The sequence below is a fragment of the Phascolarctos cinereus genome, unplaced genomic scaffold (assembly GCF_003287225.1).
Source record: "Phascolarctos cinereus isolate Bilbo 61053 unplaced genomic scaffold, phaCin_HiC Scaffold_5;HRSCAF=322, whole genome shotgun sequence".
Lineage (NCBI taxonomy): Eukaryota > Metazoa > Chordata > Mammalia > Diprotodontia > Phascolarctidae > Phascolarctos > Phascolarctos cinereus.
In genome coordinates this window covers 324,321,869-324,349,765 of record NW_027555958.1, presented here as the reverse complement: position 1 = coordinate 324,349,765, position 27,897 = coordinate 324,321,869, and the positions used below count along the sequence as shown (strand labels likewise).

Sequence of the window (27,897 nt, the reverse complement as noted above, 5' to 3'; positions counted from 1 at the left end):
TGTTGATTACTTCCAATTTATCCTGTATATAGCTTGTTTGCCCATAATTATTTGCCTGTCTTCTCCCAGTTTGCTTCAGTTTCCTCATCTATCAAATGAGCTGGAGAAGGAAATGACAAACCACTCCAGTATCTTTGCCAAGAAAACCCCAAAAGGGTCCAATGTCATGAAGAGTCAGACATGACTGAAAAATGACTAAACAACTCCTTCCATTAGATTATGGGCTCCTTGAGGGCAGGGACTATCTTCGGCCTTCCTTTGTATCCTCAGAGCTTAGCACAGTGCCTGAAACATAGTAAGAGTATAATAAATATTTGTTGTCTGACTGAATCAGAATCTCAAAGTTGGAAAAGACTATACAGAGACTATTCAATCTACCTAGTTATGTGAACAAGAATTTCTCTGCCATAAGCCTTACAAATGGTCACCCAGCCTTTGCTTGGAGACCTCCAATAACAGGGAAAAGCTGCGTATTTCACCAGGCAGCCCAATCCAGGATATTGCCATTACTTTTATAGGGTCCCACAGAGAAGGGCTGATGGTTCTGAGCCTCATCTCTGTGCCAGGGAAAGTTGACAAGGGACTGGTAAACCTGGACAAGTTCCCCCCTACATCCTCTATCCAGATTCCAAAGAGAGTCTAATGCCAGACTCTGATCCCATGTCCTAAAGGAGACTCTTTCTCCTAAAGCCACAAAAACCTTGAATCCAAATTCTGAGCTCCTCAAATGACCCTGAAACCCAACATTTCCAATCAACAATACCAGGTAACAGCCAGACTAGATACCAGATTGTGAGTTGAATGAATGTCAGGGAAAGGACAGAACAGAAATCTGGCTGAAAAGAAATGGCATTTCCTCAGAGATGTAACTACCCCGAAGTACTGCCACATTCGGGGATGACAAAGACTCAGCTGAAAGTCTAGGGCTCTCTTCCCATCCCAATCCAGTTACTTCCATTGTCAGTAACTTTGCTTCCCTAGACTGCTACCTGAGACTCTCTTCTTGTGTAAAATTGGTGGAGGAGCAAGGAAAAAGGATTAGATGGTACCTCTCTAGACATTCCTCGTCTCTTGGCACTGGGGCGGCTAAATTATCAGCAACAGGTCTGTTATCAATGCTATAATAACCAATTAAACTACTCTAATCTGGGCTGTGCTTCTGTATTTTTATGTACTTTGTGACAACTTCTGGGGTCCTTGGTAAAAAGTTTCTGTATAAGGGTAGCTAGGTGGTGCAGTGGATATAACACTGGGCCTGGAGTCAGGAGGACTCAAATCTGGCCTCAGACCAGACACTTGACACTAACTGTGTGACACTGGGCAAGTCACTGTCCCCAATTGCCTCACCCCCCCCCAAAAAAAATTTTCTGTATAGTTCTTGACTTTTTCCTTCTTTTTTCCTCTTCTTCCTCAGCCTAAAGTCTCCATCATATGCTCCTCACCAGAACCTGTCTTGTAATGGTCATGAAAACAGGCTTCTGAATGGAGACATGTAAATGAGGCCAGCGGTGGTTTGGGACTAAACTGCCAACATCTTCAGGGATATAAGGGAGTCTAAGAATGACTGAAAGTTGGGCAAATTGCACCCCGAGTCCCTCTGGCCCCTGAGGGGGAAGGGCAGGCAGAGAGAATGGAAAAGGAGCTGAGCTCTGACGCAGGCAGGAGTAAGAGGCTGTGTGTGTGTATATGTACGTGTGTGTCTGTCGTTGCCTGGGGCCTCCCCGGCCTCCTGAATGGGGGTTTCCTCTCCTTGTTGCCAAGGAAACAAACAGAAACATTACAACTCTGGCCAGAGTGGAGAATAAGTGAAAAGAGAAGGATATGGGGGACGCCTTCTGCTCCCCGTCCTTGGAAGGAAGTTTCCCTGCTCTATCTCCATCTCTCTTCTCTCTAGCCCACCTCCTCTAGAAAACCTTTCTAAAGCAAAAAAGTGGAGGAAGAAGGACTTTTCCTATCAAATTCCATGGGTTGTTTCCCTCCCTTTCATTTCTCAACTGTTCCATCCTTCCAGTTTCTCTCCACTGCAACAACTGGGACTGTATATAGCAAAAGGGATGGGGGAATAAGGTCCCAGGAAAGACCCCTTAACAGGCTGAGGATAGAGTGAAACAAAGTAAGAGTGTGAACTAACTCTCTCTGGATTCTCAAAAGAAAAGCTACCCTTCTCATTGGTTTGGGCTGTGAAAATGCCGCTGTGCCACATGATGGATGGCAGGGAGACAGACAGGATGATCCAGGGCCTCTCTGCTCACTTCCCAGAGAGCAGGACTCAGTGTAAGTGCAAGCCCTATTTCACACCAATCCACATTCCCCCCATTTTTTTTTCTTATTCTTTGCTGGGATTCCAGATCCCATCTACCTGTACTTGTCTTGCAGACTTTCTCTCTTCATCCAGCAGGACTGTCCTAAACAGTAGCCACAGCAATGGAAAGCTAGGTAGAGGGAGAGGTTTCCAAGCTGGGAGGAAGGGGAGAGGCCCCACCTGAGGATAATTAGAGGCTTCCTCAAGATTCCTCCCTTGCCTTCCCTCCACTGCCCCAGGGTTGGGCTCAGGGGGCATCTGTTTCCTTTTGGCTTAGGCTCCCTCCAAAGGAGGTTAGAATGGCTCTGGATTTCCTGGCTTGGATTTCCTTGGGACAAGAGGATGGGGTGAGAGCTTCATCCAGCAAAAACATCAGAGCTCTGCTTGACACCCATGAAGCTGGGACCTAGGAGATTCAGTTTTGTCCTGGGGATGGGTGGAGCTGGCTTCCTATGGGAGGTGTGCTAGGTGGGTGGGGAGTCTGCACATTCTTAGAGAAGAATTTCCCCAGTGACTTACCAGGCATCTTTGAGTTCCTCTTCTGGGGAAGAGGAACATCTCTTTGGGGAGCTACTGTATCCAGGGGCAGAGGGAGAATAGTAAATGCTACTGGGCAGTTTCAGGAATAGAGAATGGAACTACAGGTGGAGATTTAGGGAGATGTGTAGGAAGGTGGGAAAGAAGAAGGACAATAGTAGAAGAAAGAGGGAAAGGAAGAAAGGAATGACAGGAGGAAGGAGAATAGAGGAAGAAGTGAGGGAGAGAGAAGAGGCAGGAGCACAGAAGGAGGAGAGGAGGGAAAGAGGGATTGTGGGAAGAGGTTAAGTGAAAGAGGACATAGAAAAATTGAGGATGGAAGAAAGGTAAAGAAAGAATAAGGGTAAAATGAGTGGAGATGAACAAGCCCAGTCCCATCCCTCATTCCCCACCAAAGATTTCAGAGGGATTTGGAACCCAGGATCAGTGAGAGAATTGGGGGGAGCCAGAGGGGTGGAACTGGGGAGATGAAAGACAAAAGGCCAGAATGCCCCAACAGGCTGGGCCAACACAGAAGCTTTAGCCCCAGATCCTGGTGGGGCAAATATTTACCCGTTGCTAAGGAGGAAGAAAAAGCAATAGCTGGAAGGGCTGTAAGGCTCCTCCCCCTTTCCCTCTGGCTCACAGATTCTGGGGAAACTGGCTGTACTCCCCCACACCCTCTCAGGGGCCACTATTGTGACTTCTCTGCACACCCCCACTAGAGCTGTCACCCCATTTCCCTCTATGTCATGAAATCTGGTTCCTGGTACCTCCAAATAGACCTGCATGTAAGGCTTCCTGTGTGCAGAGGTCTGGGGGCTGAGGAGGACAGTCTAGAGAGATGGAGGGGATTGGCTTAACCCTAGGTTGCAAGGACAACCTGGAGGCTTGGACTGCCTCCCTGAGGGCACCAAGTATAGACTCCCCCAAATACCCATTGATAAATGTGGGGGGGAATGAAGAAGAGAAAACAGGAGATTAGGTGGGAAGACAGAAAATAAGGGTATTTCTTTGGCAGCATATAGACTAAATTTTGAATAATATAAAGATTAGCATGATCTCAGTAAGAAGATGACAAGGAAATAGGGGAGGCCTAGGGAGGGAGGATTAAAGGAAGACTGAGAAGGGAATTATGAAGGAGAGGCTGGAGAAAAGGGATAGTGAGGTGGAGGGGGAGATTTTGGGGACAAATAGAAAGGCCCTTGCAACTTTAGGCCATCGGGCACCTCGGTGAAGAAGGGAGGGGGGCAATCTTCAATGCCTGGAAAGAGCAGGGCTGCGAATTAGAGTTGGGTGGGGCTGGGTGCCTAGGGGGAGGGGGGGGAAGGAAAGGATGCTCAACTGAAGCCAGATGTGGTGCGTGTGGTTGTGTGCTCTCACTGCTGCTGGCACGGCAGCCCAGCCACTGGGAAAGATTAGTCAGCCTGCAAGGGGAAGGATAAAGGAAAGGGGGTAGGGGGGTGAAGTGAACACCAGGATGGGGAGGGCTAGTTCTCCATCAAAGGAAGTTAGAAGTTGGAGGGGATATGGAGGAAGCCTAAGATGGTTGGGGGGGGATGATCCTGTGGGCAACTGAGGTGGCAATGGTCTGTGGCAACAGGCAGTGGTTCATGCAAGTAGACTACCTTGTTCCTCCTTTTGGGTTTCTTCCGCACATATGGAAGCTCTTTTCCCCATAGATAGCTGTTCTTATGTGGAGTTCTCAACCTTTTAAGGAATTCTGTGAGTCTTCTTTTACATAGGATCTTTATATCTCAGCTTGATGGGGATAAACCCAATATCAATCTGACATGGGAGAGGGTCCCTGCACACTCTCAGTGATTTGGGATAAGAACTGGTAGAGTCCTGGGAACCCCCTCTACTGAAGAGTCAAAGTTTGCTATGCAATTCGTAAAGCAAAATGTGTTTTTTCATTTCAAATCTGGAAGGCTCAGGTCCTTGTTCTTTTATCAATTTATGTTAGAGTGAAGGTAATACTAGAGAAGGTTGGGGAGACTTTATGGGATAAAAGGAAGGGAGGGGCCAATAACAGGATCCAGAACAGGAAAGTTTCTTTGGGGACAATAATCAGCCTGGGAGCTAAGATTCAAAAGGTGGTATCTCAAAGGATAGGGTGGAGGCAACTGGTGTTAGGTATTAGGCTACAGGAGTGATACCCTTGGCAGGATAACTACCAAGATGGAGAAAGGGCCTGGGTGAGTGGAGAGGGCTCCATCTCTTTAAGGAGAGACAGATGGACCCTGCAGCTGCCAGAGGTAAGAGGAAGATTATATCACAAAGTGAACCTCTTTCTTTAACACAGTGTTTCTCAAACTGTGCTGAAACCCTGTAATACCCCAAGTTGGTTTTTAAATTAACTTTATCTTGTTTGGCAATAGACATCAAAAATAATAATTTTAGAGGCTTTTGCTACAGGGGTTCTGCCAAAGTTTTGTTAAAACTGAAGGGTTCTACTATTTTGAAAAACTTTGAGAACTACTGATCTAGTGGGGGGGATATAGGAGAAGGAATATTGGGCCTGGAGTAAGAAAGGCCTGGGTTCAAATCCCACCATTTATTCAATGTGTCACCATGGACATGTCCTTAAATTTTTTTTAAGCCCCAAGAGTTAAAGCCTATAATTCGGACTAGGCTGTTTGTAAGGATCAAAGGAGGTTATATAAGACACTATAAATGTTTAAAAAAATTATATAAATGGCAGTAGTGGAAAGGGTATAGGCTCTGGCATCAGAAGAGTTGGGTTCTAATCCTGGCTTAGCTGTTTACTACCTTCGGCAAGTCACTTTACCTCTCTATGACTCAGTCTCCTCATCTGTAAATGAGACTAGATGAACTCTGAGTTCTCCTTTAGCTCTAAATCCTAAATACAGAATGTACAGAGACTAACAACCTAACAAAGGAGATGGATCATAGGATTTTAGAGTCATAAGGAAGCTCGGAGATCATCCAGGTGACCTCCCCACTAATAGCAAGCTAGATGGCACAGTGATTAGAGGTTGGGCTTGGAATAAAGAAAATCTTGAATTCAAATCTAGCCCGAGGTACTTACTAGCTTTGTGACTCTAGGCAAGTCACTTAACCTCTGTTTGCCTCAGTTTCCTCATTTAGAAAATGGGGATAATGACAGTACTTAGCTCCCAGGGATATTGTGAAGATCAAATGAGATAGGATTTGTAAAATACTTTGCAGACCTTAAAGCATTATATAAAGGCTTGTTATTATTATTAATTTAATAGATCCAGTTCAATTCAGTAAATATTTATTAAGACCCTATACTATGCCAGGCATTCAGCTAGGTTCTAGAAGCATGAACAGAGAGCTTATATTCTACAGATGAGGAAACTGAGATTCAAAGGGGTGGGGGCAGTAGACCTTTATGCAAACAGTAAGCTGCTGTCATATTTTCTGACTCCAAATCCAGTAAAGCTTTGAGATTTAGGGGACTTGGACTGGATTATTTCTACAGGGTTTTAGCATCTCTAAGATTTGTTGATTCTACGGTTCTTTGAGTGATAGGTGGTTGGAAGTGGTCAGAATCAGGATGATTACTCCCTGCTCTCACATACACTCAAGGAAAGCTTTCAATATCTCCCCTTCAAGGATTCTACCACCTAGTGATACTGGTCCCTGAACAAGACACTTCATCTCCCAACTCCCTTCAATACATTTCATTGGCTGTCTCCCACGCCCTGGAATTCTCTCTTCTCATCTGTCTCCTGCTTCCCTGGATTCCTTCAAATCTCAGCTAAAATTCTACCCCAAGAAGCCTTTTCTGATTCTGCCTTAATGCTGGTGCCTTCCCTCTGATATTGTCTCCAGTTACATGTGTATATATATGTATCTTATTTTTACATAATTGTTTCAGTGTTATCTCCTCCATTAGACTGTGAGCTCCTTAATATCAGGGATTATCTTTTGCCTTTCTTTGTATCCTTAGTTTAGCACAGTGCCTAGCACATAGTAGGCACTAAATAAATACTTGTTGACTTGACTTGGAACAACTATTAATGCAGAACCTACAGAAAAGCCACACCCAGAGACAAGAAGAAACCAGATGGATAGAAGAACCAATGGAGCCCCAGGCTGGCAACTCCAAGGATGTTATTTTCCAAACTTCCAACGGAAAGTTTGAAAAAAACACACACAAATGAAAACGTGACTCACTCCCCCCTCCACACTTCCCTCCCCTCTTCCCTAGGCTCTGCGATTTTCTCCCAAGAGTTAATTCAAATCACATTCTCAAAAAGACTAAAACAAGATGTTTAATGAAAAGGGGGTGTGGAAAAGGCGGCTGAGAGACTCCAAAGGAACCAGGAGGAACCCGGGTTGAGACTGAAGAAGTGGAGGGGGTTATCACTCCATAAGCAGGAGTAAAGTTAGACCATTGGGAAGACTTACCTGAGCCCTGAACCATGAAGGATCTCGGAAGGGGGGTGATCTTGAGGGGCTTATGGCTTCACTTCTTAAGCTTCTTTCAAAGGAGAAGAGGATCAGAGTGTTTGAAGCTTAGAAAGAACCTTAGAGATTACTTAGGCCAATCCCTTTCATTTTATGGATGAAGAAATGGAGACCCAGAGATGTCTGATTTGTCTCAGGGTCACACAGGTAGTAAGTGACTGACAAGCTGGGACATGAAGCCAGGTTTTCTAACTTAGAATCATAAAAAAACCCCCCAAAACCCAACACTAGTTCTCTTTATCAAACCCATCCTGGGTGCCACTCATGGGCAAGATTCCACAATTGGTCAGCCCAAGAGCTTTGACCTGCTCCATTTTTCTGTTTTGCTGCACTATGCCCCCCCCCCCCGCAATGGCCCCAGTAGTTCCCCCTCAACTTACAGAGCCTAATGGCCCTGGGGGCTCACCCTATTACTTCTGGACTTAGTGGGGATGCCTGATTGGCTTGGCCTGCTTCAACTCACTAGGCTCAGCCTCCTCAGTATTAGAGGCATCCAGCACCATGCATCATTTTCAATGACTTTTTTTTTTTAAACTAAGCCAACCTATCTCCTCTTACTCTTTCAGGGCTAGACCCAAGATATCAGCCCCTCTCAGTCTTCTTTGGTCTGGTTCTGACACAGGGCACAGGCCACTCCTAAGGGTGGGACCTTCACCTGGCCTCTCTGTGGTTGTTTCCATCCCCTCTTTTCACAAAAATCTCTCCCTTTTGTCTTCTGGTTAAGTGCCCTAATAAGTTCCCCTGGGTTGGCAAGGTGGCACAGTGGATAGAGCACTGGCCCTGGAGATAGGAGGACCTGAGTTCAAATCCAACTTCATATACTAGTTGTGTGACCCTGGGCAAGTCATTTAATTCTGATCACCTCCAAAAGCAAAAAAAAAAAAAGTTTCCCTAACCACAATGTCTATGAAGCTCTCTAATAGGCTCAGGAATTCTCACCCCAATTCATAAGGCATCAGGAGAGGGAAGGAATTGCCTCATTTTACAGATGAGTTTCTATGAAGCCTACACATATTCATCTGAAGGTGATCGTTCTCTCCTCAGAGTTGTCATAGCACCTGGCCTGAACATCAACTTTACACTTGCCCTCTTCACTCTTGTATGATAGTTAATCGTGTACATATCTTAGGTCTCCTCTTCTGTTGGATCTTAAGGTCCTAAAGAGTGTGTTCTATCCATCTTTGTATCCCCAGCACATAATAAAAATATGTATATAGCACCTTGGGGTTTGCAAAGCACTTTACAAATATTATTTTATTTGGTCCTCACAACAACCCCGGTGGTTTCACAGATGAGGAAACTGAAGCAAACAGAAGATCAATGACTTGTCCAGGGTCATACAGCTAGTAAATGCCTAGACAGGGTTTTAACTCAAGCCTTCTTTACTACAAGCCTAGCTCTCCATCCACTGCAGCACCTCGCAGATAGTAGGTACTCAATACACACTGGTTAAACTGAATTGATCTTGTCGTTTTACAGGTGAGGAAACAGCAGCGTTTATTGATTTCTTTACATTTCCTTTTTTGTGCGGTGGATATACATATAATTCTGGTTCAAGACATCACATTCTGTCAGGTCGGTGTGTTATTTTTGCTTAGCTGCTTTTATTCTCTATTTTTTTATTCTTTGTTACCAGGAGCGACTTGCTAGCTAAGGGAGGGGCATATTCACAAATGAAGGTGATGTAACAATAAAAGACAGCAATCTTTTAGCAAAACTCATGATCATTTTCATATGGCACTTCATAGTTTTTTTTAAAACATGGTTACATCCATTATCTCATTTAATCTGCACAATAACCCTATGAAGGAGACAGGACAGTTGTTATTATCCCAGTTTTATAGCTAAGGAAACTGAGACCCAGACAGGGCAAAGGGAGCTACTCAGGATACAATCTAGGCCTTCTGATACCCCTTTCAAACTTCTTTCCACTACCCCATGCAACTAAAGATACTCACACCTGCATGTAGTCTTTCATAGAAAAGGGGAAATGTTACAGGAAGTTTGAGAGAGAGAGAGAGAGGGAAGTTGCTGCCCACCAGTCCAGCTCTTCCTAAGTCTCTCTTAGTCCTTGAACCTGGGACCAGAATCAAGTCTCCCTTACAGTGCTAATTGATAGATTCCTTTAATTGCCTATCACAGGGAGGCAATTATGCCCCATTATGGAGCTTGAGCTAATTAGTACTCGTGCCTCCAGCAGTCTCTGGGCACCCCTCACCCCTCTGAGGTCTAGAGAAATAAGCCAGCCATCTCACAAGTCCCTCCTACCCCCAGGGAAAGGAGTTGCCACCATCATCATCCATGGCAAAAATAACCCTTCTAGATGTGCTTTGCAAATTGGTGCACAACTTAGACCTCCGATCTCCCAGTCTCACCTAACAGGAAGATAATTGTTTTTTCAGAAAAGAGGATGTCCCATCAAAGATCGCACAGTGGTATCTGCACCACACCCCTAATCATTCTTAGATACCATCCTATGATCTAACTGCTACCAGGCCTGCTAGGAAGTCATCTTCTTTCATTTGTCTAAGCTAGCCTCTTCCTTCTCTACCTCTGCTGTCACAGACACCACCTGGGAGGCAGGTGATCTGAATTTCAGTTCTAGCTCTTCTATTAATTCACTGTGTGACCTTAGGCAAGTCACTGCCCCTCTCGAGACCTCAATTCCTTAGCTAAGAAAAGAGGAGGTTGGAATAGATGATCTAAGTGGCACAAGAGCCAGAGCTCCAGACCTGGAGTCAAGAAGACCCAATTTCAAATTTGACCTCAGGCAACATACTAGCTGTGTGACTCTGGGCAAGTCACTTAACCTCCTTCAGCCTCAGTTTCCTCATCTATAAAATGGAAGATAATAATAGTACCTACCTCCCATGGTTGTTGTGAGGATAAAAGGACATATTTGAAAAGTGTTTTTGCAAACCTTAAAATGTTCTATAAATGCTAGTGATTATTACTATTGTTAAAAATCTTTCTAACTCTAACATACTGTGATTTCTATAATTTAAAAGTCCTGTGGGATAGTAGAAAGAGAAATGGATTGAGGGTCAAAAGACCGGGATTGTAGTCTTGGCTTCACCATTGATTAGTTGTGAGACCTGGGCAAGTCATTCATCCCTTTTTCACCATCAATATCTTCATCAGTAGAGTAGGAATAATAATACCTGTCCTACTCATCTCAGAAAATTGTTGTGAGAATCAAATGGAATAATGTATTTTTGCTTAAAGTGCTTTACAAAGAGCTTATTAATGCCAATCTTTCTGTTTCAGCCTGAAGATATTTCTCTAAGTCTTGGGTGGGGTAGGGACTTTCCTCTTTCATGGCACCTGCCACCAAGGGCCTGGAGGAGGGGGATCCCCATTTCCTCTTGAAACTGGGGGTAGATGGAAGCCCAGTGGATGAGGAAGAATGAAACTAATCTTTTTGAAGATGGTGGTAGCATGATAGGGTCATGTGGAGACTCCAAAACTTTTAGGAAGGCAGAGACAACTCTCCCCTTACTTTGCCACCCCCCACTTTCATACCCCTGCCCAAGGAAAAAGGGAAGGGGATGTGTGTGGAGGCAATGTTGCTGAGATGTAGCCCACTGAATTTCACCACAATGTTAGATAAACATGGTTTTCAACAGTTGGCCCTGTGGGCATCAGACAAGAGAGCACCATTTTTTTCTTTTAACTCCTCTCTACAAAAGATCTATGGTGGAATGTCAAATTAATTGGGACAAGCAGTACTTTTGATATAGTTTCATTTTGTATAGAGAAGCACTATGGTGTAGTAGCTAGAGGGTTCAAGTCCTGCCTATATCACATACTGGCTCTGTGATTCTGGGCAAATCACTTAAATCTCTCAGTACTCTAGACAACTCTCTAAAACTATATGTTTCAGGAAAAGCACTAACCTACATTAGTAGAAGGAGTTTACTCATTTGGAAGTTCCCTTTATGAATGAAATTACAGGTCCAGTCCCTATCTCCTTCATTCTGAGATAGCAATGATCATTCCTGTGTGCTATGACACAATGTAAGACCTTGACCAAGTGATACCAGATTGAGCTGGTTTCCCTACATTTAGCTAGTTCTCTAAGTGCTAGATTTAATCCCATTCACATGTTTCATTCTTCCCTTTTGTTTTAATTCTGTGGATTGTAAGAATGGATATTCCTCCAAGGAAAGGTACAAAAGTAGTTGCTTTTACAGAGTACACTTCAATGACTGTTAGAGATATTGCAGTGCCTATTGGTGTGGGACAGAAAAGCATTTCAAGGATCATTCAAGCCCACAACAGAATGAAACACTCACACTCAAGTATGGTTTAAAATAAAGAACTTAACTATTGCTGTAAAACAATCTAATTCATTCTCAGAAAACAAGAAAAGATTTTCAAAGGAACCTGGCAACTTAATGAGTTGGTATTATTGATTCCTTTAGTGTGGCATAGGCTTTTTCAAGCTGAAAGAACAGCAAGAAGACCAGCTTAGAAAAAAAAAACCAACTGCTGTTAACCATTGCTATGAAGAAAACATACCTGTCAAGAGAAAGATAATACCAAAGCTGGTGTACTAAAGATTGAGGGAAAGGTAATTTTTAGTGATGAGACTCACTTCTTCATTCAAGGCTATATCAAAGCTGTTGTCAGAAAAATTCCAGGTGAATGTTTAAAAACTGAGCATTTCCCCAGACTATAAAACATCCATTACAAAAAAAGTCTGGAGAACTTTTAAAAAATTTCTAGTGGGCCTAGAAAATTTGTCTCCACTGAGGTAATTATAAACTCTGATAAATATATATATTTTTTATTAGAATATTTATCAAGCATTTCAATAATATGAATCAGAATTGTTTCAGAATTACAGACATTTCCAAAATTAAAGTGGAATGCTATAACACGATTTTACACCATGCCACACATCACAAAAGTTAAGAGGTGTATCCAAGAGATGGAGATAAATATACTTGTACGGCCTGGGAACTGGCATGATTTAAATCTCATTGAAAACCTATGGGTTTTATATAAACAAGGTTAGACTGCTTCCCAAAGGTACCCTTACTATTCCATTTCATGGTGAAGGACTTAAGCATACATGTCAAAATCTTGTGAACTCAATGCCAAATTATGTAAAGCAAATGGTTGCAGCAAAGGGAGGACACATTAGATATTAAAGTTTTTTAAAGATGTAAAAAGTTGTAGGATTAATTGTTCACTTCAACAAATTTAATTATTTTTGCTTTGTCTCTAGTAATTTGAACTCCTCTATACTGTACTCTACTGGGCAAACTAAGACAGGTAAGGAATGCTGTGGGAGTACCTAAGGAAGGGATGTCCTCCATATTGAAGCAAAGATATATTAACGTGGAAAGGGCCTTAGATTTCAAGGTACCTTAGTATGAATCCTGGCTGTGTGTTCTGCTGGTATGAAATTGGATAAATCATTTAATCTCTTTGGGCCTCAGTTTCATACTCTGTAAAATAAGGGGGCTGTGTGCAAACTTGATTCTTCCTCCCCTTCCCCAGGATCCTGAGGCAGAGGAATGGAGAATGTGGAGGATGAAGAAGGAGCCAGAAAAGCATTGGGTTCCCCCAAACACCCTGCTGCCCCTGGCAACCCTTCCTTTCCTGCAATGAATCACAGCTCCACAGCCCAAGGGACCCAGGAGTCCCCTCCTCTCCACAAATACCACCATTTCCATAGCAACAGGGCCTCTTTCCTTCCCTCTCTGTGACTGAGTTTTACCACCAACGCCATTTCCCCAGAGAGTGGTCTGGGTTCCTAGCTTTTTAAAAAAAATTTTTTTTGGTAACGAGTTTTGTTTGGCCTTAGCCTTTGACTCATTGGGAATCTTATTTGAATATCATATGCACAGTCCTTTTGAGTTCCTTAAAAATCACCCAAGCTCTCTTCCCTTTTTCCTAGTATCTCCCAGACTCCCTCTGCCCACTAAGCCACTGTCCCTCTCTCCTACTTTCCCTTCGGCTCCTCTCTTCTATTCTGAGACTTTTTCAGATCCATAAGACACATAAAGCGGGAAAACTTGTCCTGGAAGCCCCAGTTGTACTGTCTTGCTTATGGCACTCTGTGTCATTCATCTTAGTACTCAGGACCGGATTTCTTTTTCATGTCTAAACACCCCAACTCAATTCCCTTCAGTCAAGAGGCAGCACCTTGGCCAGCAGCCAGATTGGATATGCCACCTAGTGGCTCAGACTCTCCCTAGGCTGGCTCCACCCCCACACACCCATCCAGCACACAAAGTGAAACCACCTGTCTGCTCTTCTCAATCCTCAGCCCGCTGTGGATAAGTTATGTGCTGGATGGGGTGGGGGGTTGGGGGTGGAGATATTCAGAGGAAGAAAACACAATATCTGATTTCAAGAAGCCCCTAGTGTGATGGGAGAGATACAGCCCTTGCTCTAAGGGATCACACTCATAGTCTGAGGAAAAAATACCTGCTCTTGGGGAGTTACCAGTCTAATAGGGAGAGCCCCAATCACTGTCTTTAGGGAGCCTATAATCTGATAAAAAAGACAGAACACTAAAATAGAAACAAAGACAGTTTCAGATGTAGCTTTATGTATCTTACTTGGGGAAAGAGAAAGGAGTTTGGGATAGCAGAGTGGGATAGGTGTTAGATATAATGTGGGAGGAAGGCTCCCTGGAGGACAGTAATATAAAGTTGAGAAGGTGGATGGAATGGTGCTGGGGTAGAGGATAGGATAGGCTCCTGCGGTTGAGGAAAGGCAGGAGAATGGCCAGTGGAAATTCAATGAACATTTATTAAGCACCTACTTATTGAGCACAGCACTGTGCTAGGTAATGGAAAATTGAAAGAATGGAGAAAGGCATACCATGGTGATAGAGCACTGGATTTGGAGTCAGGAGGACTAGCTGAATAACTAGCAAGTTACTTAACCTCTCCTACTCTAATTTCCCCTCTGTAAAATGGATTTGATAGGGGCAGCTAGGTGGTGCAGTGGATAGAGCACCGGTCCTGAAGTCAGGAGGACCTGAGTTCAAATCTGGCCCCAGACCAAACACTTGACACTCACTAGCTGTGTGACCCTGGGCAAGTCACTTAACCCCAACTGCCTTAAAAATAAATAATTTAAATAAAATTTTTTTTAAAAATCTCAAAAAAAATAAACAAAATGGATTTGATACCTATACTACCCACCTCACAGGGCTATTGTAAGTAAAGTATTCTGCAAACTTTAAAACATAGAACAGGGAATCAGTGAACTTTTTTCTTTTTTAACAAAGCACATTAGCATAGTGGATAGAGTGCTAGACTTAAAGTCACGATGACTTAAGTTCAAATTCAGCCTCAGATATTTACTAGCTGTGTGACTATAGGCGAGTCACTTAATCCCCATCAACCTCAGTTTCCTTCTCTGTGAAATGGAGACAATAATATCACCTACATTCCAGGGTCATTGTGAGGATAAACTGAAATAATATTTGTAAAGCACTTTGTCTTTTTTTTTTTAGGCAATTGGGGTTAAGTGACTTGCCCAGGGTCACACAGCTAGTAAGTGTCAAGTGTTTGGTCTGAGGCCAGATTTGAACTCAGGTCCTCCTGACTCCAGGGCCGGTGCTCTATCCACTGCGCTACCTAGCTGCCCCTGTAAAGCACTTTGAAAACCTCAAAGCACTACATAAATGCTATTATTATTGCTAAAATATTTTGATAACTTTCAATGTAATTGGTTTTCTTTGTAATGAAATGTATTTTATCATATGCATTTAAGAACATTACTCTGAGAAAAGGATCATACACTTCTTCAGACTGCCAAAGGGACCTATGATGTTAAAAAGGTTTAAAAAGGGGCAGCTAGGTGGCACAGTGGATAGAGCTCCAGCCTTGGAGTCAGGAGGACCTGAGTTCAAATCTGACCTCAGACATATGACACTTATAACTGTGTGACCTTGGGCAAGTCACTTAACCCCAATTGCCTCACCAAAAAAAAAAAGAAAAAAGGTTTAAAAAACCCTAAAACCTATTATAGCACAAGAGATGGCTAGCTGGGAAGAGGGAGAGACAGGAGTAAGGGAAATTTAGATGATATAAAAACAAAAGATCAATAAAATTATTTTTTAAAACACTAGAAATGTGAATAATTCTTATTCTTCCTGCATTATAGGTAGTGAATTGTGTGAACTGAACAGATTTATCTGCCTGGAACTGAAAGCCTGGGCTGGAGGGGAAGAGAGGCAAATGGAAGGATAAGGAGAGGGTACACTTGAAAAATCTATTGGAGTTCAATGAAGGCAAGGAATGTGTTTTTCCTAAATGCTAATGTGTGGGTATGGGGCATAGGAGTCCTTGGTCTTGTCAAATCGAGTCAAAAAGTATTTATTAAACACCTACTATGTGCTAGGCACTGTACTGTTGATGTGCTGAGCACTGGTGTGTTGTCCTTTGTCCTGGTCTCCTGGGGGAGGAATGAGTTAGAATCAAGAGACCATATTCTCAATAACAACTTTGGTCAGGTAGAATGAATAGAGGACTGTGACTTGTATGGGGGACAGGAGTAGAGGAGGAATAGAAGTGGAGACACATAATTAGATGATTGAAAAGGGGAGAGAACATATGTAAGAGCCATGTGCAGAGCTGAGATCCTGTAGATTTTTCCTTAATCTTCATATGCCTTAATTCTATCTCTCTTCTAGGATCTGTAAAACATGATCTTTGGGAACAGCTAGCTAGGTGGTGCAGTGGATATAGTACCAGACCTGGAGTCAGGAGGACCTGAGTTCAAATCTGGCCTCAGACATATGATACTCACTAGCTGTGTGACCCTGGGCAAGTCACTTAACTGACTGCCTCACAAAAAAAAAAAAAGGATCTTTGTTCTTCCCCTCATTCCAAGCCATCCAAAAGTCACATCACCTCTTCTTGGCCCCACTTTCCTTACCTATAGAATGAGGGGAGGTTTGGAATAGGTGTCATTTAGGGTCCGTTCCATCACTTCCATGAGTTCCATGAGTCTACAACACCCAGACAATGGGGACCACCAAAGACGAGGGACTGACTTGGGATAGTGACGAGATATCCTCAAAAGGAATAACATGAGATGCTGGAGGAAGAAGTCAACATACACACATTACAACCCAAGTGAGGCATGAAATCAACGTCTCTGGCCCTCAGTAGTCCCACCTCCTGGCCTACAGTGCCACCTGGTGGGCAAACTCAGAGCACGCGCTCCTGCCCACCTTCCTTTTCCTCCACTACCCGAGTTTGAGCCAGCCTGCCAACTCCCTGAGTTCATTCCCTCATGTATATCTATTTCAGACACCTTGGTTCCTGAGGTCTTCCCTCCATTTCTCTCATTCTAGTCTAAAATCCTACATTCTACAGACAGCCCATCCATATTATTCTTACTTCTAGTACCTTCCGTCATTAGATTGTGAGCTCCTCATGGTCAGGCACTGTCTTCCTTTCTTTGTGCTGAGAACAGTGCCTGGCCCATAGCAGGTCTTAATAAGTATTAAGTGGATGCCCTAGCCTTCCAATTGTCTTTATCTGATTTTTGTGATTCAAAGACCTGCTAAAGTCTCACTTTTTCTAAGAAGCCTTTTTGGATGCTTCCAGCCCATGCCTCTCTGCGCGCTCTCTCTCTCTCTCTCTCTCTCTCTTTTTTGAAAAGGCAATTGGGGTTAAGTGACTTGCCCAGGGTCACCCAGCTAGTAAGTGTCAAGTGTTTGGTCTGAGGTCAGATTTGAACTCACATCCTCTTGACTTCAGGGCCAGTGCTCTATCTACTGTGCCATCTAGCTGCCCCCTCTCTGCTCTCTTTAAAGGCATTTATTTGGTCCTTATCACATTCCATGTTGTGTATTATCTGTCCATCTGTGTCTTGTCTCCCCAAATAAAATAAAGGGTGGGAATCATATTTTATACCTCTTGATAGCTCCCCATGGTGCCTAGTATAGTCCTGGGTCCAGAGTAGGTGCTCAATAATACATGTTCAATCAATCAACCATTTATTAAGTACCATGCCAGACACTGAGTTAGGTGCTAGAGTTAGTTTCATTCATTAAAGAATGAAACAATCCCTATTCACCAATGAGCTTACATCACTTGCTGACTAACTTATTGACTCTTAGCTCAGAGGTTCTAATTCCAGCCCTGTCAGCCCTCCCCCAGGGACAGTCCCCACCCCCAGCTGGCACCAGGTATCCAGGTGTCTAGATCCCTGCCCTTTTCCCTCCCCCCCAGGCCGAAACCAGAGCTGGCGCCACTGGGTGAGGAATCCAGGAACCAACTGTCACAGCTCCAGTGTCTACTGCTGCTGAGACACCCTGGTCTGGCCTCCTCTCCCACCAGGGGGTCTCGCTAACCAGCTGTCCTTGAGGGGATCTGGCCATCCTGCCCCTGGCATTTCTCTGAGCTGTACTCCTCTGGGAAACTGGGGGTGCAGGGGAGATGTTACACAATGGAAGCACCCCATCAGAGGGGTACAAGGAGAGAATGAGTATATATGTCTAATGATTTAAGCCCAAACTCTCTATCCTGGCATTCAAAGCCCTTCACAATCTGGTCCCAACCTAACCTCCCAGGCTCATCTCCAGCCCACTATTGCCACTTCTTTGTTCATACCATTCTTCCTGTGTAGAACCCATCCTCCAAGAAGATCCACCATCCATGTAACTTTGGCTGCATCACTTCCTCTTTCTAGTCCTCAGTTTCCTTACATGTAAAATGAGATTGTTGAACTGACTGTATGACCTCTAAGGTCCCTATCAGTTCTCAGTGTTAGGATCCTTGCCATCGGGACTACAGCTAAAATCTATCATCTTCCCCCATTAGAATGTGAGTTTCTTGAGAGCAACTACCATTTTATTTATCTATTCTCATCCCCAGCATTTAGCCTAGTGCTTGACACATAATAAGTACTTAATAAATTTGTTTTAATTCATCTACTTATCATGCTCCTAAGCCTTCTCTAACAACTTTGGACATGGACACTCCCTCTCTTCCTTCCCTCTCCCTATTCCCCCCAAGTCTGTGTGAACTGACCTATTCATTTTCCTGCTTGGTCCAAGACTGCTTTTTATAGCTCTGTTTTGTGTGCATGAATCCCACTTATATTGTTTGCTTCTATCACACTATTATGATTTGAATTTGGGGCAGCTAGGTGCTGCAGTAAATAGCATACCAGGACTGGAGTCAGGAAGACCTGAGTTCATATCTGACCTCAGCCATATACTACCTGTCAAGTCACTTAAACCTCTGTTTGCCTCAGTTTCCTCATCTGTAAAATTGGGATCACATTAGCACCTACCTCCAGGGTTATTATGAGGATGAAATAAGATAATATTAAGGTTAGCTTGGCACATAGTGCTTTGTACAGCTATAATAATTATCATTATTGAATTAATACTCATTCTCAACTTTTTATCCACATGATTACTAATGACACCCCAGCTTAACTAGCCCTTCTTTTGCATCCACACTAGCTTAGAATTCCTAACTTTCTTTGAGGCTAAATTGAGTGTCACACCCAAATGTAAGCTCTTCCTAGTCCCTCAATCAGTGGTTTGTAACTTGGGATCGATGAATTTTTTTTACATATTCTGATAACTATTTCAATCAAATTACTGTCCTTCATAATACTGTGTGTTTTATTTTATGCATTTAAAAACATTATTCTTAAGACTCATGGTGGAAAATGCTATACACACCCAGAAAAAGAACTATAGAGTCTGAAGGCAGATCAAAAATTGCTCTCTTTTTGTTTCTTCTTTCTCGTGGTTTCTCCCATTGGTTCTAATTCTTCTCTCAACATGACTAATGTGAAAATATGTTTAATATGTATATGTAGATCCTATATCAGACTGCATGCCGTCTTGGGGAGTGGGGAGGAGAGGGAGGTGGAGAAAATTGAAAAATCAAAAGCTTATGAAAGTGAGTGTTGAAAACGAAAAATTAATTAATTAATTAATTTTAGAAATTAAAAACATTATTCTTGGAGAGTGTCTGTAGGCTTCATCAGACTTCCAAAGAAGTCTATAATACACAAAAGGTAAGATGTTACTGTTCTCTCTCCTTCCTTAGTGTATCTCACATTTACTTATCTCTTTAAGTGTCCTATCACTTCCAATAGAAGGCGGCAACTGTTCTCTGCTTTGTCCTTATAATCCCAGTATCTTGTATATAGTAGAAGATTAATGAATGTTTCAGAGGCGGCTAGGTGGCATAATGAGTGGAGTGCTGGACCTGGAGTCAGGAAGACCTGAGTTCAAATCCAGCCTCAGATACTTACTAGCTGTGTGACCCTAGGAAAGTCACTTAATCTCTGTTTGCCTTGATTTCTTCATCTGTAAAATGGAGATAATGATAGTACTTAACTCCCAGGTTTGGGTAAAAATCCATTATATAAATGCTAGCTATTATTATTATTATTATTTGAAGGGCTATCATGAGAATAGATCTAAGAGCAATAGGTAGATGTTGCAAATTCATAACTGATGTAAAGAAAAACTTTGTAGTAATTACAGCCATCTCAAAGTAGAATGGGCTTTCTTGGGAGGCAGTAGACTCCCCCGTTGGAGTCCTTCACACAAACCAAAAGACAGAATATTGTTGCTGGGATTCTTTTCCACACATAGATGGCAAATAAGGTATGATTCATGACTCAGTTACCTACTGGCAGTGTGACCTTGGGCAAGTAATTTCCTTTATGGGCTTTATTTTCTTCCTCTATAAAAGGATAGGGTTAGATTGTATGATCTCTAAGGCCCCTATCAGCTCTAAATCTATGATCCTATGATATCCCTAGAACTTCATTAATGGTGCATATTCTGCCTTTTTGGAGTTTGGTTTTTTGTGGGGTTTTTTGCAGTCAGGGTTAAGTGACTTGCCCGGGGTCACACAGCTAGTAAGTGTAAGTGTCTGAAGTCACATTTGAACTCAGATCTTCCTGACTCCAGGGCCAGTGCTCTATCCACTGTACCACCTAGCTGCCCCTATATTCTATCTCCACTGTAAGTTGAAGAGGAAACCTCAAGAAAAGGTAGAAGTTGGACAAGTAGATAGAGTGTCAGAAAATTCTTTAAACAGAGAAGGAGGGGGCAGCTAAGTGGTGCAATGGATAGAGCACCAGCTCTGGATTAAGGAAGACCTGAGTTCAAATCCGGCCTCAGACACGTAACACTTACTAGCTGCGTGACTCTGGGCAAGTCACTTAACCCCATTGCCGAGCCAAAAAAACCAAAAAAACAAAAAAAGAAAAACAGAGAAGGAAGCCTCTTCTGGCTAAGATCAAGGGAGGCAAGAGGATAGATGCAATGACCTTTTAAAGGGACAGTTTTCTAGGTAGGGCTTGTGTTGTGAGTTGTTAATGCTTCTGCCTTTCTCCTCTCAAGAGGCTCTGAGCATGATGTCTCCAGATGGGAGAAGGGGGATTCTTCCACTCCCTTAGGTACTTTGGTGTCTAGACATTAATTACAGGTGACAGGTGAAGGAAAGGATATAACACACCCACAACCAGAACCACACCATCTACCCTCTACCTACTGCTCCTTTAGTCACCTAGATGATGCCTCAAGTCAGGAAGACCTGAGTTCAAATCCTGACTCATATACTTCCTTAATAGCTATGTGACCCACTTAACCTCAGTTTGCCCCAGTTCTCTATCAGTAAAATGGGATTCATAGTAGCACCTAATTCTCAAGATTATTGTAAAGATGGAGTTAATATTCACAAAGCACCTGGTACATAGTAGGCACTTAATAAATGCTTGTTTCTTTCCTTCCCTTTAAATTAACACCTATACACGCACTCAATAGAATTTTTCTGGTCTATAAAATTAGGGCTCCAGAATTTCTCTTACTACTTCATACCCAAGTTTCCCCTTTATGTTTATATATATACATGTATTGTGATTATGATTGTGTTTCAAAGCTAAATATAAGCAATTTGGGGATTATCTTTTAGTTACTATTTTCCAGTTTGGGGGTTTGTTTTGTTGCCTTTTTTGATGAGCAATCGGGTTTAAGTGACTTGCCCAGGGTCACACAGCTAGTAAGTGTCAAGTGTCTGAGGCCACATCTGAACTCAGGTCCTCCTGACTCCAAGGCCGGAGCTCTATCCACTGCACCAGCTAGATGCCCCTCGTATTTGGTATCTTCTATACTTTCTATTAACTGGCTAATGTCTGCAGGGAGAGGAGAACAGCTAGGAAAGGCAAGTATAGGGTTTCTGTTTAACCTTCTATTCCCAGGGCTAGTTGTTTGCTTAAGCACTGCCCCAAAAGTCTTAGTGCAGTTTTAATATTGAATAGCTTTTCATTTTATTTAATAATTATTTAGTTTTAGTAGCTTTTACTTTTATTTGATCACTTAAAACTGCACAGAGACTTTTGGGACACCTTGTATAAGGACCTCTGCTTGCATCAGAACTCTAAAAAGAATGTGTGTGTGTGTGTGTGTGTGTGTGTGTGTGTGTGTGTGTACCTATACATACTCCCCCAAAGTCAGCTTGGTTTGTAGGGCTCAGAACCAATGTTTTGGGTCATTTCACTTTGCTAGGAGACAAGCTCTGATACTAGCTTTCCTTCAGCCCATCCTAGACTCCTAGCAGAGTGCTGGGGAGCCATCTCTCAAAAGAGTGCTTCTGTTCCCAATGGTTGCTCAGATGCTTACTAGCTCTGTGATCTCTTGCAAATCAGTTCTCTCTCTGGGCCTCAGTTTCCTCACCTTTAAATGAGGGGGATAGATTACATTAGGGGTTATTAATCTAGATTGTGTGAATTTAAATTTTTTTTAATAATTGTTTCATTATAATTGGTTTCCTTTGTTATTTTATGTATTTTATTGTATGCATTTAAGAACATCATTATGAGAAGGGGTCCATAGGCTTCCCCAGACTGCTAAAAGGGTCTAGGACACACACAAAAAAGGTTAAGAACCCCTGGACTAGATGATCTGGGGGCAGGGGTGTCTTGCCAGTTTTGAATCCTATTTCCTATTAACAATGACGCTGTAACAGAATTTGGCTGGGATTCACCACAGACCATTCCCCAACTATATACCTGGTAGTGCTGGCCTAGAATACGGTGTCCCATAAGTGTTAACGCAGTTTTAAGTTTTAATAACTTGAAAATGCACTAAGACTTTGGGATACCTTGAGCTTCATCATCATCATCATCTAACAACAACAGCTGATATTTACATAGCATGCTAAAGTTTGCAAAGTGCTTTATGGATCAATAGATCATTTGCACTCCTTTGCACACGTATATAACACGCACACACCAGCGCACGCACACAAACACACACAAGCACATGACCTATATGCCTCAACATGCCTGCAATACATGTGCACATACTGAATGAGCTTATATATGTGTACATACATGTGTGCCTACGCATACGAATGCATGAGATATCTGGGAATGTGATAGAAGAGGAAAAATTCTCTTTCCAATAAAAGTCCCCTGGATTTGAAGTTAGGAGCCACGTGGATTCTATTTCTAGCTTTGACACTTCCTAATTGTATTATCTTCAGCAAATCAATTCCCACCCCTTAATCTCAGTTTCCTTATCTGCAAAATGGGAATATTACACCTGGTACTTCAATTCGACGAAAAGTATGGAGCCTCTACAGACCAATTGTAAATGCAAGAAACAAAAGACTGCTAGCAGTTCCTGTCAGGCAGCTGGTGGCATAGCAGATAGAGTGTTGGGCTTGGTATCAGGAAGACCCGAGTTCAAATCTGATCTCAGACACTTCCTTATTCAATGCGTGATGCTGGGCAAATCACTGAATGTTTGTTTGCCCTTTTCATCAACTGTAAAATGGGGTTAATAGCAGCACTTACTTCTCAGGGTTGTCATGAGGATCAAATATTTATTGATAAAGTCCCTGGCACACAGTAGATATTATATAAATGCTTATTCCCTTGTCCTATATCCCCTATGTCCTCAACATGCTTATGCTCTACTAGGGGAATATAGTACGTGCATAGACACAAGACCCTTTGAGAAGGAAGTGGGGGATAGAGAAAGACTTTAGACTATCTGCCTCCTATGTCTGTGAGGAAAACACTTCACAAAACTTAAAGTGCTTAAATATGAGTTATTATTATACACACTTACACATGTACATATATGCAGCACAAAATCATGCATGTTTGCACGTGCCCACAAAGACATGTGCCTATGCACATACATGTAAGATATACTTACATGTACACACACCCCTAATGTGTATGTGAATGCAAAGCATGAGCACATGCATGCACATCTACATGTACGCACACCTTATATGCATGTGCTTTCATGTGCACAAACAAGGCACTGAATTCCTACACCTCTCCCACTGGTCTTTTTAATAGGAATACCTTCATTGATCCAGCATTCAAAGTGTACAGGGACTTTCCAGACACCAATAAAGTGCCCTGGTCTACCTCTAGGGGAGAGTCCCCTGTTATTATTAAAGTGGAACTGCCTGGGGACAGCTAGGTGGCGCAGTGGATAGAGCTCCAGCCTTGGAGTCAGGAGGATCTGAGTTCAAATGTGACCTCAGACACTCATCAGGTAGCTGTGTGACTCTGGGCAAGTCACTTAACCCTGATTGCCTCACCAAAAAAGCAAAAAAAAAAAAAAAGAATATTTTTAAAAAACAAAGTGGAACTGCCTGCTAGGAAGGACCCTGTCCTTGCACATCTCCAGAGACCCCCTGGCTTTCACAGTTCTTCTCCTTGGGAGGAAGTAGACTCTTTTTCCCACCCCTCCCCACTTTGTTTGCCTCTCTTGTCAAGTCCCCTAGTCATAGTCTTGGTTGTCATTAATCTGCAGACTTTAATTGGCTTGGGAGGTGGAAAATTGAGAGCAGTTGAGACGCCAGAGCAAGAATCTGGAGAAAACACAAGGGACCAAAAGTGGGGTGGGAGGCAGGGTCAGATCTGACAACTGGACAATTTCAATTAGTTCCATCCACCCAAGGGTGGGCCCCACTAACTGTAGAGGACTTCACCCTTTCCCACTCTTGCTCCATGAGACCAGAACAAGCTTTGAGAGTTTCTGTAGACGGCTCTATAACAAAAAAAAAATTATGTGTACACATATAGAAACTTCCTGTAATTTGGTGCTGGCTCCTAACGCATCCCTGGCAATTCTAAAGTGATGCTAGCCTGATCCCTCTGCTGTTGCTTTCTGGGTATGCCAAATCCCTATTACCTGTCCTATTCCCATCATTCTTCCCTTGATTCTTTCTATTATCACATTCACTCTCTCCCAGCCCCACTTCCTCTCCATATCCTTAGTCTTTCCTCCAATGTGAACTGTTCCCAACTTGTTCTGAGTCAAGAGCGAGCCAGAGATCATCAGACCAAGATCTTCAAGCACCTTTAGCCTCAGCTGCTAATGTCCTTCCCCCTGTCTCCCAACCTCATCTCTCCTTTCACTCCTGGGTTCCACAGGTGCTCATTTTTATTCTCTTTTAAAGCAATTGGTACAAACAATCTATTCTTGGAGTTTGTCTCTATAAAGGCAGAATACTGTCCTGACCCTCTTCATCCTGGGAAAAGATCCAAAAGAGATCCAGACATCAGGCTGCTAAACTCCTAACTGGCCCAATCCCATTTCAGGTCCAAGGAAGGACCAAAAGAGGAACACCTAGATTTCATTGATCATTTCACTCTTCTGTTTAAAAAAATCAATAATTCCCTATTATCTACTTAGTAAAGTTTAAATTCCTTTTCCTGGCATTCAAGGCCCTCCACAAAGTGGTGCCACTCTTTCTTTTCAGTCTTAAATTCCTTTTCATGCATGCTATGTTCTAACCAAACCAAACCAGCCCTACTCCCCCTGGAAAATGCACTGCACTTAACTACCTCTGTGCCTTTGTTCTTACTGTCCTCCATGCCTGGAATGCCCTCTCTCCACCTCTTTGACCACTTAATTCTTACTCATCTCTTAAAGCCCAATTCAAATGCTACTTTCTCCACAAAGCCCCTACCCTTCCTATGGATAATAACTCTTTACAGAAAGGACATTGACAAACTGGAGCCTGTTCAAATATGGGCAACAAGAATGGATGGTGAGGGGACTGGAGACTATACCATTTGCGGAACAGATAAAAGAACTAGTGATATTTTGGCAAGAGAAGCCAAGACGTAAGTGGGGACTTGATAGCTCTCTTCAAGTATTTGAAAGGCTGTTGTGTGAAAGAGAGATGAGACTTGTGCTGTTTAGCCTTGGACGGTTGAAATAGGAGCAATGAGTGGAAATTGCAGAGAGACAATTTCAGTTCAATGTATGCCAAAAGTTTACCAACAATGAATACTGTGTAAAAGTGGAATGAACTGCTTCTTGGTCTTCAAAATGGAGTCTGAATAACTAGATTTCCTCTGGGGAATCTTTTTCAACTCAGAGTCTAAGACTTCACTAATCTCCTCACTGCCCCCTCCTGCCTCACTCCCCACCCCCAAAACACAACACTAGAGAAACCTTCTCTCTCACACTTCAGGTAACACTTTGTTTTGCAACACTCTAATGTACTTATCATGTAATGCATATTTCATGTATCTGTATTTGAGTCTTCTGGAGAGGCAGCTTGGCATGGTGGATAGAATGTTGGACTTAGCATCATCAGAAAGACCAGAATTTGAATACCACCTCTAACACTTACCTGCTTGTGTGACTCTAGGCAAATTACTTTAACCTGTCCCAGCCTCAGTTTCCTCATCTTAACAGCACCTACTTCACAGGGCTTACAAGGGGATTAAATAAGATACGGGAACCCTAGGCCTCGAGGCCACATGTGGCCATGTAGGCCCTCAAGTTCAGCCTTTTGATTGAATCCAAACTTTACAGTACAAATCCCCTAAAAGGATCCCCTAAAAAAAGAGTAATCCCCTAAAAGGATTTGTTTTTCGAAGTTTAGATTCAGTCAAAAGGCTGCACTAAAGAACCTAGAGGGCCACATGTGGTCTCAAAGCCGAAGGTTCCCCACCCCTGAGATGTGCAAAGTGCTTTGTAAATTCTGAAGTGCTACATACATGTTAGCTATTATTCCTCTTCTGGATTATAAACTCCATGGGTCCCCCCAAGGACTGTGTCTTATCTAAACTTTGAATCTCTGCCACAATTGGATACAGTGCATTTAATAAATATCTGTTGTTGAATTAATGTAGTTACCTTATTCCTCACCAATCACCTGAGAAGACCCTTATTTTTAAAACCTCCCAGAAGAAACATCTCTCCTGATCCAGTTCTAAGTTACTCAGTTCGGAAGTTCTTTTCAGGTCTATCTGACCTTGATCCTTCATTCTGTAATTACAACATTCCCCCCCACTTTTTTTTAGGGGAGTTGGCAGTTCTTTCTTTCAGAAAGAAAAATAGGGGAATGCTGAAGGCAAGTGATCCCATACCTCCCCCCCACCAACCTCCCCTCCCGACCTAATTCTGTCAAATCCCCACAGAGTGCAAGACTCAAAGGCTTGACCTAGGACTCAAGGTCCAGTGAAGGAGGAGGAAAAGTTCAGTTCTAAGGATTCAATGGCCGGGAAGAAAGTGCAGATCTCTCTCTACTTTTCAGTTGTATTCACGACCAAGGTCTGAAAACCTGGGTTCCAAGCTACCACACCTTTTGCTTCTCTCTATCCTCCACTCCCTCTCTTTCTCTCCATCTCCCCTCATCCAGTTCCCCTTTAACTCCCCCCAATTTCTTTTCAGTTTGTTACTGGCTCTCCAAAGAGAACCCCACAGATTTAAACCACAGTCAGGTGCCCCAAGGAAACTGATCAACTCACCTTTCTGCTTGTAGATGACATCTCTTGAGTCCCCCAACTTGGGAAGATGTGAGCTGACAGTCTGGAGACTACGGGGACTCCCGTCCTTGGTCTGTGGTCCCCCACTCCCGCCAGCCCGGCCCACTCTAAATCCCCCCCCCCAAAATCCACAGTCCACGGAGCCCGCCTCTCCCCATATCTCAGCTTTGTCTCTGCAGGGAACATGGAACTGAGGCCAGGATCCAGGATCTAGTTCTGTGAGTGAGAGCGCGGGAGAGAGAAAGAAAGAGACAGAGAGGAAGAAAGGGAGAGGGGAGAGAGAGAGAAAGCCGCAGTGACGGAGCCGGACCGCTCCCTGCTCCCAGTTCCCCCCTCCCTCCTTCCAGGCCTGCCTCCTGCCTTCCCTCATTTCCATAAGAAAGATGGACCTGGGGCTGGGGTGGAGGAGGATGGGGAGGGGGTGTTGGGAAGAAAGGAGGGGGAGAACGTTTGCCTTTTGCAAAAATGAGCTGTTTGTTCACACACCCTCTTAGCAAAATCACAGCACCATCTTTGGTCCTCTTTGGGCCACCCCACCCCGCCAAAGATGCTTCCTTTCTTCAGCTTCTGCGATGCGGCTGCGGGGCGCATCTTTCTTTGGCTTGAGTCAAGAAATGTGTTCCCCCAGTCCCTCCCCCGCCCACCCCGCGCTGAGCTGGATTAGAAAAACTACAATTCCCAGCATCCCTCGGGGCCTCCGCTCCCTCCCCCTCCCCCAGTCAGTCCCATGCTGCTCTATCCAGTTCATTTAAAACAAAAGAGTTTGAGAGCTGGAAGGGGCTGGGCTCTATTGGGGGCGACGGAGAGCCGCTGGGGGGCTTGGTGCTGGGAACCTAGACGGGGGGGGG

At 43.3% G+C, this 27,897-nt stretch overlaps 1 long non-coding RNA gene across 1 annotated transcript; it reads right to left on the bottom strand.

The window, feature by feature from the left end:
* Positions 1-131: 131 nt before the first annotated feature.
* On the bottom strand, positions 132-27,643 carry LOC110211883 (uncharacterized). The gene is made up of 3 exons (XR_013487550.1): positions 27,536-27,643; positions 27,032-27,265; positions 132-285 (listed from the first exon to the last, which is right to left on the bottom strand). It is a non-coding gene; the product is annotated as an uncharacterized LOC110211883 (long non-coding RNA).
* Positions 27,644-27,897: the final 254 nt, after the last annotated feature.